Below are 15,412 nucleotides of genomic sequence, written 5' to 3' on the forward strand. Positions count from 1 at the left end.
AATAACTGAAATCAATCGCACCCTGTAACCATCAATGAGTTTCTTACACCTCTCTACTGCTATTTTGGACCACTCTTCTTTTGCCAACTGCTCCAGGTATTTCTGATTGGAAGGGTTCCTATTCCCAACTGCTGTTTTGAGATCTCTCCACAGGTGCTCTATGGGATTGAGATCTGGACTCATTACTGGCCAGTTCAGTACTCAGCACTTTGTCTTAAACCATTTCTGGGTGCTTTTTGATGTGTGCTTTGGGTCATTGTCCTGCTGTAAGACCCAGGACCTCTGACGGAGACCCAACTTTCTAATACTCGGCCCTACATTGCACCACAGAATTCTTTGGTAGTCTTCATATTTCCTAATGCCATGCACACAGTCAATTCAGAGCCTGAAGCCACAAAACAACCCCAAAACATCAGTGAACCTCCACCATGTTTGACTGTAGGGACTATATTATTATCTTTAAAAGCCTCATTTTTCTTTCTGAAAACACTAGAATGATGGGCTTTACCAAAAAGCTATAATTTTGTTTTGTGTGTCCACAGCACATTCTCCCAAAAGGATTTTGGCTTACTCAGTTAAGTTTTGGCAAACTCTAATCTGGCTTTTTTATGTTTCTGTGTCAGCAGTGGGGTCCACCTGGGTCTCCTACCATAGCGACCAATTTCATTCAGATGGTGACTTATAGTGCGAGCTGACACATTTGTACCATGTGCCTGAAGGTCAGCTTGAATTTGTCTGAAAGTTGATCAAGGTTCTTTATCCACCATTCGAACAATCCGTTGCAATCGTTGATAAATTTTTCTCTTTCATTCACGCCCAGGGAGATTAGCTACCCTGCCATGGGCTGTAAACTTCTTGCAAAAAAAAGGGAGTAGACTCTGCGCTGATAATTACTATTAAGCAGGTGGACAAAACAGGGGATCCCCAACCTCTGATGTAATTTAGAAAAATAAAGAAACTTCACAAAGTGAAGGAAACTTAAACCCACTGCGCTGAAAGATCAGCCTAAAATAGTTATAAAACAGATATGATACTTGAGAAACAGTTAAAATGAAAACAAAATATTTAATATATCACAAATTATCACATATAAAACAAACAATATTTAACAAAAGATATTTCACTAAGAGTATACGTTGATCAGGCGCATAGCAAACTAGTGTAGTATCAAAGTGTAGAATATGGCAATCTTACATATATACATATATAGTAGCAATAGAACCATGTTACAATATGCTGTAGTGCATTGCTGCTGCTGAGGATATGTACATATGATTTTCAAGAAAGGATGCCAAGAGAACAAAGTACATTTGATATTAGAACAGAGTAATCCACTGAGCGTGTTGACACACTGGCATTGTTCAAATCATATGCGTACGCCTGGGTAGAGTCAGCTCAACTAAGGATCAGCACGGTGAAGTCGCCACTGAAGGGAAGGATCTTATCAGTCTTTGAGAACCTCTCCGGTCACATCTGTGACATCATTGTGGATATCGTTGTTGTCTGAAAACATCCGCCACCTTCTGACCACTTCTTGCTGTTGTTATATTGATAGGGTGTATTTGTTTTAACTTTTTTATGCTCATTTTTTTTATTTTTATTTTATTTTTAATATTGTTACATGGATTGCCATATTCTACACTTGGATACTACACTAGTTTGCTATAAGCCTGATCAACATATACTCTTAGTGAAATATCGTTTGTTAAATATCGTTTGTTTTATGTGATAATTTGAGATTAATTAAATATTTTGTTTTCATTTAAACTGTTTCGAAAAGTATCATATTTGTTTTATAACTATTTTAAGCGGATCTTTCAACACAGTGGGTTTAAGTTTCCTTCGTTATTTTTTCTGTAAACTTCTTTACAATGTTGCGACAAGTGGACACCAGAACATTAAGAGCTCGGGAGATGAACTTGTAACCTTAAGATTGTCCATGCTTTTCCACAATTTTTGTTCTCAAATCCTCAGACAATTCTTTGCTGCTCTTTCTCTTCTGCATGCTCAGTATGGCACACAGGACACACAACAGAAAGGTTGAGTACATTTTTCACCATTTTAGCTGGTTACCGATGTAATTTCTATATTGTCAGCACCTGTTAATTGATACAGGTGAGTTTAGTTACAAATTACATATTACAAAATCCACTTCTTTGTGTAAGGATTGATGCTGTATTATCTGAAACAGATTTTGATTAAAAACATTCATATTAAATGAAAAAGAAAGAAAGAAAGAAAGAAAGAAAGAAAGAAAGAAAGAAAGAAAGAAAGAAAGAAAGAAAGAGAGAAAGACAGAAAGATGGTCCAATATTTACTAAACTATTTTTGGATTGATGGCAGAAACAAATCATTAAATAAATATTTGCATATAAACCTCAAGGATATAAAAAATGATGCAGGAATATACATTTGTACAATGTTTTAGCTGGTCCATTGGCAGATAAACAGGTGAATTAGCATCACAGTTGCATTTTGGTTAAATTAAATTCTGTTTACAACAATATGTACATCTCGTTTAGAGACAGTATCAATTCTTTCAAAACCTCTTTTTGACACAATGTCAAAGAAAAGTCACACAGCAGCTGTTCAATCAACGGAAAGGGAGAAGAGACTGTCACCTTGTTACAAATTACAGGAGCATCACAAACTTGGAATGCAATTATTTCTTACAATTTTGAGAAGGTGCCACTAATTTTGTCCAGTACATTTTTGGAGTTTTGTGTGGAATGTGTCAGATTAGGCTTATAATTCTCCACTTTTTGTGTCATACCAATACAAACAAAATAAATAAACATGAGAATGCCTAAAGATTTGTAATTGCAACAATTTTCTGGTGCACTATCTGGCAGAAATGCAGGGGTGCCAATATGTTTGGCCATGACTATATATATATATATATATATATATATATATATATATATATATATATATATATATATATATATATATATATAAATATATAGAAGACCTATAGAAGACCTAGAAAGATATGGATAAAACTGATAGAAGACTATCAGTTTTATCCATATCTTTCTTTAAAGGTCTAATTACTCTAAGGGTCTGCACCAGTATTTTCCTCTACTGGGAATTTACCTTAGGGGCTTTTTCAATATGATATAGATAGATTATAGGTCTCTTCCCAAAATTCAATATTATACATATATATATATATATATATATATATATATATATATATATATATATATATAAATAAATATATATAGTCAAGCAAAGTGCACTCCAGATATTGGGAAACAATAGCCTCGGGTGCTAATCAAAACATTAACATAGCACAAAACATGAAGCACTCCAGAGGTCTTTCATTTGAATCACCTTTAATTAGTGAACGTTTTCGGGCAATAAACTGCCCGTCCTCAAACTTACAAGGTTTACAGAAAACTTACCACCCAGCTGTGTTATAAACCGCCACCAGAGAAAAGTGCACCACGCTCTCCACGGTGGATGCGCCACCCCTAACGAGTGACGTCATCGCCCGTGGCAACATGCAGGGAGTACAATAAACAAAACAGAAAAACAACATGATTATCAACCAAGAAGCGCACATAGCAAGCACTCAACTTAAAAGATTGCAAACATCAGCACTGTAAATGACAATGTCAAATACACAATATATCGCTATGTGATATATCTAATGCTACATACAGTTGCCTAAGCAACCAATAATAAATAAACGATATATGCAGAAGATATGTGAAGACAAAAACTAACCATAGCAACAGTATTTCATTGTCTAAACATGTCAGACACCACTAGACAGAATATGGCTACACCAATTGGGTAAAACACACAGGGGCCAAATCTGAGAAGTGGGGTCTCACAATAAGACAAGTTAAAAAATGATGATAGACAAATGGGAATGGCAAGTTAGACATATTAGAAATATGACAATATTATTACTGTAATTGTTAAAGGTACCATGCAAAAAAATGCTAGAACGGAACATGGCTCTCAAAAAATTATAAACAGCAATTAATATATATATATATGAATAATTCTGGACTCCAGCAAAGATGACAGCTGGTGGGAGGGGATCATAAGAACACCTGCCAATCCAACTGTGTGTTCAGCCCATAAGGCACAAGAGTGTTCAATTCAAATGTCCATTTTGCTTCTTTTTGGAGAAGCAATCGGTTCCTATCACCTCCTCTTAACAGTGGCGGTACGTGGTCAATGATTGTATACTTGAGGTCCATAACACTGTGTTTCAGATCCAAAAAGTGTCTGGCCACTGGTTGCTCCGATGTGCCCTTACTGAGTGCCGTCTTGATAGCAGATCGATGATTTGCCATACGTGTACGCAGGTCATCACTGGTCTTTCCTACATAGTACAACCCACAAATACAATGTAGGAGGTATATTATATGTGTAGTAGTACACGTAAGGTGAAATTTGTGTTTATAAACTTTTCGTTTATGTGGATGAGTGAAACAAGGACCAGTTATCAAATCTCCACATGTTGTGCAGCCAAGGCATCGAAAGACCCCTGGTTTTTTTATATCCAACCATGTAGAAGTTTTGTAACAATGTATCGGGTCAGTTTTAATTAATAAGTCACGTAATGACTTCGACCTCCTGTAGCCCACCCTTGGTGGTTCAGCTTTGTGTAAAGGTAATGATCTGTCCGTGTTAATGATCTTCCAATGCTTATTAAGAATGTCCTTGAGAGGACCCTTGTCACCTGTAAAAGTTGTTACAAATGTCATCCTTTTGTCCTCCTTCTTAGGTTCCCAGCCCCTGGCCTTGCAAAATTGATCACGCTGTTCCTTCAGTAGTTTATCAGGATAACTCCTGGTTCCAAAACGTTGGACCATCTCAGTGAGTTGTTCATCTCTTTTGTCCATTTCGGAGTTATTCCTGACCACTCTAAGCAATTGCGATTTAGGCAATGCTTTCTTCAGTGTTGGAGGATGGCAACTTGTGTAATGTAATAAGGAGTTTCTATCGGTCTCCTTTCTATACAATGTTGACTGAATTTTGCCATTACCTATATATAGCCTGACATCTAGAAAGTCAATCTGTGTTTTGCTGGGCATCATTTTGAACTTCAAAGCCATATTTGCCCCATTTAGCTGTTGAAACCAGTTCTCCAAGCTGGCTGACGTTCCAGACCAAATCAAGAACAGGTCATCTATATACCGCTTAAAGAAGCGAATATTCTTGACCTTGAATAGTTCCGTCCCAAACTCCTCGAAATGGGCCATAAACAGATTGGCATACGAAGGGGCCATGTTTGACCCCATCGCCGTCCCCTTCATCTGTAGATAGAAGGATTGTTCAAAACGGAAAAAATTGGTGGTCAGGCAAAATTCCAGTAATTGCAGGACTATCTCAGGAGGGGGTCCAATGTATGGATATCTGCAAAGGTGGAATAAGACAGCAAGTAGCCCTTCCCCATGGGGGATTACCGTATATAGACTAGTCACATCTAATGTAACTAGCCATGTATCTTCATCCATGTCCTCAAATTTATTAAACATCTCCAAAATGCCATAGAATCTCTTAAGTATGACGGTGTATGATACACCAAAGGCTGAGGAAACTTGTCCACAAAGGTAGCAATGGGTTGCTGCAGTGAGTCTATTGAGGAAACAATGGGTCTGCCAGGTGGGGGTGAAATCCCCTTATGTATTTTGGGGAGGGTGTACAGAACCGGGGTTCTAGGATGTGTTACCACCAGGTAGAGGTAGGTTTCTTTATTGATAAAGCCCTGATCATATATCAGTTTGACATATTCATCTAGCTGTTTCTTGAATGTCTGTGTAGGGTCGTGTGGTAGTGGTCTATATGTGCCTACATCTGCAAGCTGTGATACGATCTCCATCCTGTAATCTTTGTAATTGTGGATGACCACTGCCCCACCATTGTCAGCTTCACGTATAATTAAATCCTTGTTGTCTGCAAGATTTCTTAGGACTTTCCAATCCTCTTTTGAGAAGTTGTTGAAAGTCTCTTTTTATTGTGAAACTATAGACTGATTCATATCCTCCTGTAATAATCTCGTAAAGGTATTTATACTAGCGTTACCAAAGTGAGGAGTATATGTAGATTTTTTCTTCAGTTGATTGTGGTCTGTATCTGATTCCTCAAATTTTTCTTTCAGGGAAAGTAATCTTTTAAATTTTTTTGTATCAATATAGAAGTCAAACGGGTCAGTTCTAGTCGTTGGAACAAAAGTAAGTTCCTTGTTTAGAATCTTAATTTCAGAGTCACTCAGGGGATAATCACTCAGATTGACTACTATATAATTGAGCATCTTCATTTCTGTGGATGTATGGGTGGTTTTCCTCTTATACCCACCTCTCCTGATCTGCCCCTTCTTCCTCTGTAGTTTTTTGAGCGTGTTGTAACTCCTTGGGGGTATTGTATCTCTTGAGTAGGATTTTGTGCTTGATCAGTATCAGATACAGATACAGACCACAATCAACTGAAGAAAAAATCTACATATACTCCTCACTTTGGTAACGCTAGTATAAATACCTTTACAAGATTATTACAGGAGGATATGAATCAGTCTATAGTTTCAAAACAAAAAGAGACTTTCAACAACTTCTCAAAAGAGGATTGGAAAGTCCTAAGAAATCTTACAGACAACAAGGATTTAATTATACGTGAAGCTGACAAGGGTGGGGCAGTGGTCATCCTCAATTACAAAGATTACAGGATGGAGATCGTATCACAGCTTGCAGATGCAGGCACATATAGACCACTACCACACGACCCTACACAGACATTCTAGAAACAGCTAGATGAATATGTCAAACTGATATATGATCAGGGCTTTATCAATAAAGAAACCTACCTCTACCTGGTGGTAACACATCCTAGAACCCCGGTTCTTTACACCCTCCCCAAAATACATAAGGGGATTTCACCCCCACCTGGCAGACCCATTGTTTCCTCAATAGACTCACTGCAGCAACCCATTGCTACCTTTGTGGACAAGTTTCTTCAGACTTTGGTGTATCATTCACCATCATACTTAAGATATTCTATGGCACTTTTGGAGATGCTTAATAAATTTGAGGACATGGATGAAGATACATGGCTAGTTACATTAGATGTGACTAGTCTATATACGGTAATCCCCCATGGGGAAGGGCTACTTGCTGTCTTATTCCACCTTTGCAGATATCCATACATTGGACCCCCTCTTGAGATAGTCCTGCAATTACTGGAATTTTGCCTGACCACCAATTTTTTTCTGTTTTGAACAATCCTTCTATCTACAGATGAATGGGACGGCGATGGGGTCTATGGCCCATTTCAAGGAGTTTGGGACGGAACTATTCAAGGTCAAGAATATTCGCTTCTTTAAGCGGTATATAGATGACCTGTTCCTGATTTGGTCTGGAATGTCAGCCAGCTTGGAGAACTGGTTTCAACAGCTAAATGGGGCAAATATGGCTTTGAAGTTCAAAATGATGTCCAGCAAAACACAGATTTACTTTCTAGATGTCAGGCTATATATAGGTAATGGCAAAATTCAGTCAACATTGTATAGAAAGGAGACCGATAGAAACTCCTTATTACATTACACAAGTTGCTATCCTCCAACACTGAAGAAAGCATTGCCTAAATCGCAATTGCTTAGAGTGGTCAGGAATAACTCCGAAATGGACAAAAGAGATGAACAACTCACTGAGATGGTCCAACGTTTTGGAACCAGGAATTATCCTGATAAACTACTGAAGGAACAACGTGATCAGGTTTGCAAGGCCAGGGACTGGGAACCTAAGAAGGAGGACAAAAGGATGACATTTGTAACAACTTTTACAGGTGACAAGGGTCCTCTCAAGGACATTCTTAATAAACATTGGAAGATCATTAACACGGACAGATCATTACCTTTACACAAAGCTGAACCACCAAGGGTGGGCTACAGGAGGTCGAAGTCATTACGTGACTTATTAATTAAAACTGACCCGATACATTGTTACAAAACTTCTACATGACCAGGGGTCTTTCAATGCCTTGGCTGCACAACATGTGGAGGTTTGATAACTGGTCCTTGTTTCACTCATCCACATAAACGAAAATTTCACCTTACGTGTACTACTACACATATAATATACCTCATACATTGTATTTGTGGGTTGTACTATGTAGGAAAGACCAGTGATGACCTGCGTACACGTATGGCAAATCATCGATCTGCTATCAAGACGGCACTCAGTAAGGGCACATCGGAGCAACCAGAGGCCAGACACTTTTTGGATCTGAAACACAGTGTTATGGACCTCAAGTATACAATCATTGACCATGTACCGCCACTGTTAAGAGGAGGTGATAGGAACCGATTGCTTCTCCAAAAAGAAGCAAAATGGACATTTGAATTGAACACTCTTGTGCCTTATGGGCTGAACACACAGTTGGATTGGCAGGTGTTCTTATGATCCCCTCCCACCAGCTGTCATCTTTGCTGGAGTCCAGAATTATTCATATATATATATGTTAATTGCTGTTTATAATTTTTTGAGAGCCATGTTCCGTTCTAGCATTTTTTTGAATGGTACCTTTAACAATTACAGTAATAATATTGTCATATTTCTAATATGTCTAACTTGCCATTCCCATTTGTCTATCATCATTTTTTAACTTGTCTTATTATGAGACCCCACTTCTCAGATTTGGCCCCCATGTTTTTTACCCAATTAGTGTAGCCATATTCTGTCTAGTGGTGTCTGACATGTTTAGACAATGAAATACTGTTGCTATGGTTAGTTTTTGTCTTCACATATCTTCTGCATACATCGTTTATTTATTATTGGTTGCTTAGGCAACTGTATGTAGCATTAGATATATCACATAGCGATATATTGTGTATTTGACATTGTCATTAACAGTGCTGATGTTTGCAATCTTTTAAGTTGAGCGCTTGCTATGTGCGCTTCTTGGTTGATAATCATGTTGTTTTTCTGTTTTGTTTATTGTAGTCCCTGCACATTGCCACGGGCGATGACGTCACTCGTTAGGGACGGCGCATCCACCGTGGAGAGCGTGGTGCACTTTTCTCTGGTGGCGGTTTATAACACAGCTGGGTGGTAAGTTTTCTGTAAACCTTGTAAGTTTGAGGACGGGCAGTTTATTGCCCGAAAACGTTCACTAATTAAAGGTGACTCATATGAAAGACCTCTGGAGTGCTTCATGTTTTGTGCTATATAAATATATACATACATACATGCATACACACACATATATATATATATATATATATATATTTGTAAAATATATATCTATACATATATATCCATATGAATATTTAAAGATTGGGTTAAAGTAGAGTGAGGGTGATACACCTTTAAAGCTTATTAAATTCAGAGGCAATATATAAAATATAAAGCATTAATCTAGCAGGCCTCTGAATTAAGAGTATTCATCAATAATATGTAATTTGTTTTACAAAAATGCAGTAAAACGCTGCACAAAAAAGATTTCTTTACTTTTGTATCTGGTAGATATGATTGTTATATCAGCGGTTATCAAAATATCAAAAACATCAGAGTAAGTAATTAAAAGGAGGAACTATAACTATCTACCAGATAGAGTAATATTAATTGTAGCTCCCGCTATAGCAGGTGCTTAGCCTTAGATCAGCTGGAATTTTTTAAATTACAATATTGCTACTCTGGCTCTTCATTATACTTTATTTGCTACTTTGGTATACAATGTATCACTATAGGTTATTATACATTTACTCAGAGTTTAACTAATTTAAATTGTGGTGTGTGTGTATTGTCTGGTTTTTCTTCTTATCCCTTAATAAAATTAGTGTGAATGTATGGACAATACTATTCTTTTTGTATTACGCTTACCTCTGTTCCTTATATATTTTGAGTAAGGCAATCTTTTTTGTGCAGCTTTTTACTGCATTTATAAAGCATTTTTGTAAAACTACTATTTAAAGATGTAGATGTATACAGATGTCATTAATACGGTGAGAGTACAAATTCTTTGGAAAGTAAACAAATATACATAAATATAAATATATAAATATATATATATATATATATATATATATATATATATATATATATCCTATAATATAAAAGGCAAAGTGTTATTGTCTGAAGAGCTGTCATGCGTAGTTGTGACGCGGGCATGACGCGTGCGTGATGGGGCTGGGAGTGACGCGGGTGGATGCCGGGCGGGGGCGTGCGACCATGAAAGAAAGAGTTTAGAAGAGGGGAGATAGGGAGAGAGCAAAAGAGGGGGGATAGAGAGAGCAAAAGAGAGGGAAAGAGACAGCAAAAGAGAGGGGGGAGAAAGGGGGAGAGCAAAAGAGAGGGGGAGAGCGCAAAAAATAGGGGGGGAAAGGGAGGGGGAAGATAGGGGAGAGAGAGAGAGCAAAAGAGAGGGGAGAGAGAGAGAGAAAAAGAGAGGGGGAGAGAGAGAGCAAAAGAGAGGGGGAGAGTGCAAAAGAGAGGGGAGAGAGAGAGTGCAAAAGAGAGGGGGAAAGAGAAAGAGCAAAAGAGAGGGGATAGAGAGAGCAAAAGAGAAGGAAGGGAGACAGCAAAAGAGAGAAGAGATAAACAGCAAAATAGAGAGGGAAAAGAGAGCAAAAGAAAAGGGAGAGAGAGCAAAAGAGGGGGATAGAGAGAGCAAAAGAGAGGGGAGAGAGAGAGAGAAAAAGAGAGGGGGAGAGAGGGGGGGAGAGAGAGAGCAAAAGAGAGGGGGGAGAGTGCAAAAGAGAGGGGAGAGAGAGAGTGCAAAAGAGAGGGGGAAAGAGAAAGAGCAAAAGAGAGGGGATAGAGAGAGCAAAAGAGAGGGAAGAGAGACAGCAAAAGAGAGAAGAGATAAACAGCAAAATAGAGAGAGAAAAGAGACCAAAAGAAAAGGGAGAGAGATCAAAAGAGGGGGGATAGAGAGAGCAAAAGAGGGGGAGAGAGACAGCAAAATAGAGGGGGAGAGAGCAAAAGAAAGGGGGGTAGAGAGAGCAAAAGAGGGGGATAGATAGAGCAAAATAGGGGGGATAGAGAGAACAAAATATAGGGGGAGAGAGAGAGAAAAAGAGAAGGGAGAGAGAGAGCAAAAGATAGGGGAGGGAGAGAGGGCAAAAGAGGGGGGATAGAGAGAGCAAAAGAGGGGGATAGAGAGAGCAAAATAGAGGGAGAGAGACAGCAAAAGAGAGGGGGGAGAAAGCAAAAAAAAGGGGGGAGAGAGAGTGAAAGAGTGGGGTTAGAGAGAACAAAAACGAGGGGGAGAGATAGAGAAAAAGAGAGGGGGAGAGAGACAGCAAAAGAGAGGGAGAGAAACAACAAAAGTGAGGGGGGAAAGAGATAAAAAGAAAGGGGAGTGAGAGCAAAACAGGGGGGATAGAGAGAGCAAAAGAGGGGAAGAGAGACAGCAACACAGAGGGGGAGAGAGAAAAAGAAAGGGGGAAGAGAGAGAGCAAAAGAGGGGGGATAGAGAGAGCAAAAGAGAGGGGGAGAGAGCAAAAGAGGGGAAGAGAGAGAGCAAAAGAGCGGGGAGATAGAGATCAAAAGAAAGGGGAGAAAGAGCAAAAGAGAAGGGGGAGAGAGAGAGCAAAATATAGAGAGGGGCAGATTTCAGAAGAGAGGTGGGAGAGAGAGAGCAAAAGAGAGGGGGGAGAGAGCAAAATAGAGGGGGGATAGAGAGAGAGCAAGGGTTGGAACCACTGTACTGCAAAAAATGGCCTGTGTACACAGGACTTGTATATATATATTTATTTAATTTTTTTTAAACTAAAATTAAAAAAAAAAATTCTAAGTGAAGAACATATTAATTTCAAGAATTTAATTTAAAACATATTAAAATGGATTGAAAATAATATTGCATATTTTAAGGGGTTTTTTTTACTGGGAAAGGCTCAAAAGTGTATTATGTCTAGATATCTATATTTGTATATTTATGTGTACATATGCTTTTATATGTATGTATATGTGCAGATACATATTTACACATATAAATACACATAAATACACATATATACACATGATACATTCACACATACACATATTTTGACAAGCCTAAAAACTTGTCCACCTGCGGCATAGTGTATGGGCATAATAATAATTTCATCATAACATTTATGTACAGTATATTAGAGATGTGCATTTCTGTGCATTTCTGTTCTTACAAATTTTCTTTTTAACTTAACGAATATCTGAATGAATTCACCAAAGAAGATTACAGAAAATGAAAAAATACTGGTAGGGTTAATACTTACCTTAACACCTTCTGTAGAGCAAGCTAACCTAATCCTCTCCTTGCAAGAGCCCTGGCCACGCTAATAGGAAGCTTAGCGTGCTTGGCTCCGTGGACCTGCAAAAAAGTTTGTGCAGATTCCTGGGAACTGAGAGCATTAAGCTGCAACCGAGGCTCTGTCAAGAAGAGGATTGGGTTAGCACACACTCCAGAGTGCGTTAAGGTAAGTATTCTAGCTATAGGTGAACTTTTCACCTGTAGCTTTGAACATTTACCTTCGTTTTAACAAAAATTAATGTAAATGTTTAACTAAAATTTAGTATTGATTTAATTTTAAAATAAACGAATACCGAATAGTGCAGCCAACAAATATTTAGGGAAATTAATATTCCAGAATATTCGGTGTGACATTTTTGGATAAGGATATCTTAATTGTCTTCTTATACTGGATTGATTTTTAAAATATAGAGTACACGCAATCACATGGGTTAAAACCATAGATTATGTTTCTTTAATAAACATAGGCTAATAATGTCTTACAAAGGGATATTACTTTAAATATGACAAGAACACATGAAAAGACATTATGTTTTTCACAGAAAGAGGCAAACAGTGTAAACTGTAATATTGTTCCTTAATACAAGGATGTCATTACTAGCAATACCATCTTTAGAAATGATAGAATGCTATGGGCCAGATTGGAGTGCTAATTTATCGCCATCCGCAAACGTGTATATTTGCCTGTTTGAAGGCACACAATAAATAACCAGCCATTGCAAGTGGCTGGGTATTGCTACCGCAAGCTCCCAATAGCAATTAGCGCTCCAAAAATGAACCAGATATCAGCCCCCAAATGTTATTGTTTGTTTCAATTATTAAAAAATAAAATTAAAAAAAATAATAGCATCTTTTTTTTTTTTTTTTTTAGAAAACTGTATGCCGTGGTTTTATGTGGTTAAATGTGGTGGGTGTGGGGTATTTGGAAGAAAAAATGGCACTGAAAAGTGCCTTTGCATTGCAGTCTATGGGAACTGTCAGTTCCCAGTATATATATTTGTATAGGCTTATACACATATAAGTATATATTTATATTTGCTGCCCATCACTGCACAACTTAATCCCTTCACTGCACTAGTTCTCATGCCGTGTCTCAGGTCTATGGAAGCACGTTCTCTTGAGTACAAAGCTTCTATGCAATGTGAGCCCGGGCACATTGAACCTAACTCATAGTACAAGCGCACATTTGCCTGTGCTGGTATTACAAAGTGGAGTGCAAATATTGCTTAAACGAAAGCAATATTTTGGGCTCTACTTGCAATATGGCCCTATGACTTTAAGAGATGGTTGTTATCCAATCAAATTTAAAAAACTATGGAAATCTGGACCTAATGTAAGCTTGAAAAAGCCCCACATGTTAATGAAGGTTTATTGGTGAAAGTAATATATAACATCCCCTAGGGAACCCTTAAAAATATATTCGAAGGGGAGGGGTATATGTATCTGGTATATTGTTTTTATTTAAGCATTATTAAGCTTTACATCTAAACCAACTATTCCCCCTGTGATGTCCTGCACAGTAGGAGCAGAGGGTGAAGAGAGTTTTCTAAACCAAATTTTCAAATTTATACAGAAGCCGTCAAACTTGTAAATGACAGGAAGGCTTCTCCTTTGTCTTTAGTATCATGGCAAGATGACAAATTCATTACAGATGTTAAAGCAGCACATGTTGAAGGAACAGTGCTGCTCGTTAGAAGGAATGTTTCATTTTTATAGTCTTTTGTCTATGTGTATAATATTGCATTACGTATAAGACATGGGTCCTATTTGTGCATGCAATAGGAAACTAGAGGAGTTTTCTCATGGATACAAAATCATAGACATGCCAACATTGATGAACCTTACTGATAGTCTTGAGAGATGTCAACATTTTACTTCATCTTTTTTAATTTATATTGGTTTTATATATTTCCATAATCTATGCATTAACAGTAACTATTCATGTGTTTACAGTATGTTTTTGAATGAAAATAGTTTGTAATTGTTTTTTTCTTAAAGAGGAAAGACAAAGTAAAAATAAATCTTAATCTACTCAAAAAAGTGTCCAGATCTTGTTTTTAATATTTTCTCTTAATAGTATTTTACACCTCCATCTATACAAATATCAAGAGCTAAAAAACAAACAAAGGAATGTGTTTCTGTAGCTATCTAGATGTGCATTTTCTTCACGGAGCATACTTGGAAGGTTTTTTCTTAAGAAAAGTTTTAACTTTTCTAAGTATTTAGAAAAGACAAACAAATAATATATATTAAGTGCTAAAGCAATAACATAACAACACCTATGCATTTTAAACATAACCAATTCAATTCTATACTAATGGTTTACTAAGGGGAAATTGCCATTTATCATAGGTCACACATTTCACCTACATTAATCCCTAAAATAAAAGAGTGACACATAGTAGTGACACAGTAGATGAGGTCGGAAAAAGACAAAAATGCCATCAAGTTCAATCTTCTCCTACCCCCTTTGATCACTGTTTTTTTTATTTAGAACTCCAGCCAAGTGAACTGACAGTATTACCTTTAAAAAGTTTCCCATTTAACACTAGCAATCATAGCCAAGGATTCTATGTTTAGCCTAAATCTATACTATAATCGCATTTGTAACATGTCCGTCTCCAGTTGCGCACGCATCCACAAAGGAATGTTGGCTGCGCACGCAGCCAAAATAATCCACCTGGATGCAGCATAGGCAAATGAATCCTTAAAAAAAAAAACATGCAACCGTCCGCATTAAAAAACTAAAAAACACATAACCGCCCGCAAGAAATAATTTTAAAAAATTAACCGCCCACACGAAGTATTAAGAAAAAAAAATAACCGCCCGCACAAAGTATTAAAAAAATAAATCAACATAACCGCCCGTACTAAGCATTAACAAAAAAAAAAAAAACTTAAATTGCTAAACTACTACAACAGAAACTACCTAACCCTCACACCACCAAACCCCCACAACGCCAACTAATTATACTATTAACCCCTAAACCGCCAACCCCCCACATCACAATAAACCTAATTAACCTATTAACCCTTAAACTGCCAAACCCCCACATCGCAATAAACCAAATTAACCTATTAACTCCTAAACCGCCAACCCCCCACAACACAAAAAACTAATTTAATTACTAAGCCCCCTAACCTAACACCCCCTAAATCAACCCCT

The 15,412-nt window shown here is 37.5% G+C and overlaps 1 protein-coding gene across 2 annotated transcripts in view; it reads right to left on the reverse strand.

Annotated features, from left to right (window-relative positions):
- LOC128660832 (cadherin-7) overlaps positions 1–15,412 on the reverse strand; it is a 405,660-nt gene that overhangs the window by 12,614 nt on the left and 377,634 nt on the right. The window lies entirely within an intron of this gene.

Source organism: Bombina bombina, chromosome 5, assembly GCF_027579735.1.
Source record: "Bombina bombina isolate aBomBom1 chromosome 5, aBomBom1.pri, whole genome shotgun sequence".
NCBI classification, from domain to species: Eukaryota; Metazoa; Chordata; class Amphibia; order Anura; family Bombinatoridae; genus Bombina; species Bombina bombina.